This window comes from Salvia splendens, chromosome 1, assembly GCF_004379255.2.
Source record: "Salvia splendens isolate huo1 chromosome 1, SspV2, whole genome shotgun sequence".
Classification (NCBI taxonomy): Eukaryota; Viridiplantae; Streptophyta; class Magnoliopsida; order Lamiales; family Lamiaceae; genus Salvia; species Salvia splendens.
In genome coordinates, this window is record NC_056032.1 from 31,180,184 (window position 1) to 31,186,408 (window position 6,225).

The following is a 6,225-nucleotide window of genomic DNA, read 5'->3' on the forward strand; positions in this document are numbered from 1 at the left end:
CCTCGTATTCCTCATTCAGTCCAGCGAGAAATCGAAGCACTCGCTTGGTGTTTGAGTATGCTCGGAATTGGCTTACCCCTTTGTCGCAGCAGTCGATCGGTTGCTTTTGGCACCGATCGATATTGATCCGCATCCCATGGATTTTTCGATAGTAAGTCTCGAGGTCCATATCTCCCTGTTTAATCATGTTCGCTTTGTCCTCCAGGTCGTACACGAGGTAGAGGTCCGCCTCACTTTCATAGGTGGTGGCTAGACTCTCCCAGAGTGCTTGGGCAGATTGGTGGTGGGCAAAATCCGCGATTATATTGTTCTCGATGTTGTCGACGATCCAGGAGAAGACGATGAGATCGGTCTCCTCTCAATCTTCGTACTCCTTGCTGTCCGGCGCTGGTGGGGCTGGTTTTCCAGTTATGTGGGAGTAGCCTCCCCTACTCCCGATTGCGACTTTCATCAGTCGCGACCACAACGGGTAATTTCCTCCGTTGAGTTTGAATGCAACAGTTACATTCTTGCTTGATCGTATCTTGCTGCTTGATGATTCTGTGGTTGGTTTATCGTCGGCCATTTTGGATTGGGATTTGGTTTTCTCACTTGCTTCTTGTTTTTTTTTTGGTCGGGATTGGTATGGGGCTGTGATGAGATTTTTATGAGCCCTAATTCATAACCTGCTCTGAAGCCATGTTGAATATAGGTTTTTGAGGGAATAATTTCATTATTGGTTGATTGATTTACAAAGGTTTTACACGCCTCATATAAGCCATCAATTCTCCTCAATATGGTAAGCTATTAATTCCTACTCCTAATTTCATACAAGGTATAGAAAAGATACTAATCAATCACTAATCTTGTGTGCCTTGATTGTGTAGGATCTGCCGAGAATGTGGTGAGATTCTTTCCTTCCAACTCATTCATTCCTATGCTTAGTATAAAAGTACATATGATATAGGAATGGAATAAACTGTACACGCACACTAAACAAATAGACACACTAACACACATTCATACACAACACACATATTATACACACTATATGTACACAAGATGTATATACAAATTACATACATGCGTTGCGCAAATGCACATAAAATAAACACACACTGCACAATGTGCTCTCACACACAAACAACCCTACACACAAAACAGATACATTGCACACAACACATACAATACACACACTACATATCAAAACACACATACAACCCACACACTACACACAATGTAGACAATTTTGTATGTGTATCAATGTCTGTAGGGAAGTCAATTCAATTCAAAACTCATGGGTTAGCCCAAATAGCCTCACAACTTGATAGGGCTAGAATTGAAATTTATAGCCGTAGAAAATCAGGACCAAATGACCCTAAACCATATAAATCGCTGCCCAAAAGGGTTGATCCGAAATTAACCTAAGCCCAATTGACCCAATCAATTTTTATTACTTTTGTCAAATTTTAAAAATTAGTAAAATACTTTTTTTAAAATGATGTGAAAATATATTCTTAGTCATTATTTAGAAGTCGTATTCATTATTTTATTTTACTTTTTCATTAAAGTAATTATATGAAAAAATATATTCTAATTTCTTTATGAATTACATATATATTAGTTTTGAGTTATAATAACTTTCATTTGTATTTGTATGTGTATTCATGTATTATAGATATAAAATCGTCAATAGAAATATATTAATTAATAAAGTATTAAAATAGTTGGCACGATGAGTTAATCTAAAATCCAAAAGTTCAGGGATATGGTTGATGATTTATAACTTAGACAAATTATAACTCGATGGTCCATAATCGAATAGTCAGCTAACTAAATAGAGTTAGTTCAAACCCGAGCGGGTTAACATGATTAACATTCCTATGTATATGCAATGAGTGCAATGTGTGTGTGTAACACCCCTTACCTGGTAGGTAAACCCACCGAATAAGTGATGTCACGTTTCAGTATTGAAAACCCTTGCTGAAATTTTCCTTTTTTTTTTAGTTAAAAGCACAATTAAAATCAATTACATTTAAAAAAAACTTAACATTTATCCAGCGGAAGATTAAAGATTAAACTATTACACAACATGCCACGACTACTAAACCAAGTTGACCACCAGTGACTCGCCAAAGATGCAAAGCTGCTCAACACCACTGACATAATATCAACTGTAACCTGCATGGGGAAAAAGAAGGGGAGTGAGCTCGAAAGCCCAGTAGCAATATCCAAACTACAAAATCCAACCCTCTCAGCTAAGACAATAGTAACTACATTATTTCCTTTTTAATCTTTTGCTTGGTTTCATTTTAATTTCACAAATTTTAAAAAATACTTACAATCTCACTATATCAAACTTATCTATATTTTCGTCATACAACTGTTTCATATATTCTTACTTATGTCTCTTTAGATATTTCACATATCATCATATATTATTTCATATCACATTTTTCTCCTTTTACCATTTATTTTCATATACTATTTTTCTGTGTTAATTACCCCGAGCGGGGAGCGATCAACATAATATATCATTTCTTCCGCGTGAGGTCCGATCAACAATCATATCATATATCATATTTCACAAATCACATATCACATATCACAGATCCTTATTCCCAAGTCATCAGATATTATTTTATCCATCACAGATTATTATTCACAAGTCATTAGATATTATTTTATCTTATCTTATTATATATCACAGATCACAAATTACAGATCCTTATTCAGAAGTCGTCAGATATTATTTTATGTTATCTTATTATATATCACAGATCACAGATCACAGATTCTTTATTCAGAAGTCATCAGATATTATTTTATCTTATCTTATTATATATCACATATGACATAACTTTATTCACCAGTCATCAGATATTATTTTATAAGTCACAGATTACAGATTCTTATTCAGAAGTCATCAGATATTATTTTATACGTAACAGATTACAGATTCTAATTCAGAAGTCATCAGATATTATTTTATATTATCTTATTGTATAGCCCCAATATCTGCTTGGTTTCAGGTAGGGTACACGGACCAGATCAGAAACAGAATGAGATGCAGACGCGGATTTTGTCCTCGGGAGGACTCCGCACAGACCACCCATAGGGTGCATATCAGATAATCAGACCACCCATGAGGGTGCAGACAGATAATTCAGACCACCTATGAGGTTGCAGACAGATAATCAGACCACCCATAGGGTGCACATCAGATAATCAGACCACCCATGAGGGTGCAGACAGATAATTCAGACCACCTATGAGGGTGCAGACAGATAATCAGACCACCCATGAGGGTGCAGATCAGGCAGATCAGATAGGGGCCCATCAGATAACAGACGATCCTCGCTTCGGTGATCTAGAAGATGAGTGATCACAGATAATGCAGCGCTGCTGTCCTATGGCATGCCAATTGTACCCAACATATATGACCAAGCAAACGGGACGTTTTATTTCATATTCTTCTTTCAACTCTCTTTTTTTCACATTTATTCCATTTCCAAATATCACTTCAGATAATCGTTCTTATCGAATTCACAGACATTCTAAACTTTTATTATATGCTTTTATAACCTTTATATAATATTCTCTTGTTTCATTTTATTCAGGCTCTACTTATCGGATAACTTCTTTTTCATATACATTCAGATATCTTTTCATAATCTATTAAGGCATATTTCACATTATTCAGATCTTCATAATTTATTACATTTCATTGCATATCATATCCAATGTCTTTTATTCATATTCGTACCATTTTTCCGCAGATCATTCATATCAAAATGAATAAGTATCATAATAATCCACATATTAAATCATAAGCATATTTAAGCACATTATTTAATTAACATATCACATATAATCACATTATAGCACACACCATCTCAACCAAAGGAATTAAAAATCATAGAGAGGATACGCTACCTCGTAGGCTTATAAACATAAGCCTTTATCACCTTTCGACGCTTCGCTACCTTCTAAGTCCATTCCTTAGTGATCTTCTTACTATATATCTATTCGCCTTTACACATTATATAAATATCAAACTATAAGTCATTTATTCACATAATTATGAACATACGTCTTATTATCTCATTCCTTAACCGTTGCGCCCGTATTTTCAATTTTATCGGCTCTCGGCCCCCTACCGAATTTCTAAAATTCTCATAAATTCACATTAACCTTTATATTTATTCTAAATTATATTTCCATAATCAAATTATCAAACTTAAATCAATAACCATATTATCTACTAATGCCCTTTTTTCGATACATTCGACTGTAGGGTACCGACATCTGATTCACTTCTAACGACTTTACGTACATTCCTTACTCACCTCACTAATCAAGATTAGGAATTCCCAATTACCTTAGTTAACCTCTAATTATATAGACTTTTAACTTAGGGATTTTTGGGAACAATCCCCCAAAAACTGAAAGTTGTCGAAACGACGTCGGAAAATTCTCGAAAAATGGCGTTGGCTCCAGTTTTCGACGTAGATTCTAAACACACTATCAAATTAACCAATATAAATACACATCCCATAGATATTGAAGGTCCAGATTTCAAACCCTTTCCATTTTGATGCCTAAAGTCCGATTTTCTTTCGTTTTCCTATTCTAAATGCGTTTCTATGTATCATATAACCAATATCCATGTCCCTTTCAATCCATTAACCATCAAAATTCAACATTATATAACTTAGGTTTTGATCCCTTCATCAACAACATACCATAGTATTTTATCCTTGAATTAAACTATCAAAACCTTACCTATGTCGCCTTACGATAGCACAAACGTCAATATTTCGAAAATTAAAAGGTGCAAACTCCTCAACCCAGTTTGAACGAAATTTCAGAATTCATACTCATTAATTAATCAAAATTCAAGCTATAAAAATAATATAGAAGTATAGAGCTACCTTGATTTATCGGGATTTACGCGATTGTACGTTCGATATGCTGAAAAACGGGGCTCGAATTTGCAATAAAAGCTTGAGATGTCTATGGCTATTGAGGAGCACGAAATTTTGAAGAATAAATGAGGTTGGAGGTTCTAGAAATGACCCCAATTGTCTAGAAGGTTCCTTATTTAAATTATGCCTAACTTTTATTTAATACTATTAATTAAGTTAAAATACTTTATCTTGTAACATTTTATTTCCTCATCAAATAAATTCATTTACAATGTTTCTTTTTACCGTCTCGTAGAATTTTAATACTAGTTTAATGTAAAATTATTCTCATCCGAAACCTCAAATGTTTCGCTGATCGATTTTGCAAAAAACCGAAATAATCGGCGATAAAAATTCCAATTACCCTCAAAATTCCCAAATTAACTCCTCATATTATTTACATACATTTTAGGTCATTTCTCATAATTTATAAAATTATTAGCCTAAAATTTTGATTTACGATTTTACGCGTGCAACGAAAATCGTTGATAATCGGTTGAACGACTTCTCGTCTAAATTTTTTACCAAAGGGTCCGACTTAACTACTAATTCGCTTCACATATCTAGACATTTTGATAAGCCCTACAATCCAGGATACTACACAAATCCTAAGAATTTTCCAATTTAGTCATCGAACAGCTTTAATCGACGACTTTTCTCAAGAACGTACCAGAACTCTCTAAAACTTAATTCTTTGCTCACATATCTTTTCTAACACTTATTTAAGACTTATATTTCATTATTCCATGATTTATTGGATTATCAAAATTTATTTTGTTATTTATTTCGAATTATTCGCCGAAAACCCTAATTTCGCCGATTTACGGCACCAGAAATTCACTTTTCCGTCTAAGGTGGATTTTGGGGCATTACAACTCATCCCCCCCTAAAAAGAATTTCGTCCTCGAAATTCCATCGGATTTTCTTACTCCTGAAGCGCCATGGTTTCTCTTATGTCATTTCATGGCATTACGTCATTTCCTATTCGTAGTGTATCCTCATTTTCCGCATCAAGCCACAAAATCGTACTTAAATCACATAATCCACCTTTCACATATAATATCACATAAGTTCATATTTCACCCTAATATATCATATTAAGTTTATTAGTTCCATCATGTCACAGATTCAATAATATACATAAGCATACTTATCAAATTATATCGCATACTTCTTTACATTTTATTATGTGACAGATTTCAGCATAAGTTCCAATGTGAAATCCATAGCTCATATTCCAACAATCATTCATCAAATAGCATATAAAATCACATAATCA

The 6,225-nt window shown here is 34.0% G+C and overlaps 1 long non-coding RNA gene across 2 annotated transcripts; it reads right to left on the reverse strand.

The window, feature by feature from the left end:
• Positions 1-1,959: 1,959 nt before the first annotated feature.
• LOC121798124 lies at positions 1,960-5,028 on the reverse strand. 2 transcript variants are annotated; one of them, XR_006050014.1, is made up of 3 exons: positions 4,914-5,028; positions 3,916-4,012; positions 1,960-2,160 (listed from the first exon to the last, which is right to left on the reverse strand). It is a non-coding gene; the product is annotated as an uncharacterized LOC121798124 (long non-coding RNA). The 2 variants fall into 2 exon arrangements; XR_006050013.1 differs by lacking the exon at positions 4,914-5,028 and having other exon boundaries at positions 3,916-4,896.
• Positions 5,029-6,225: the final 1,197 nt, after the last annotated feature.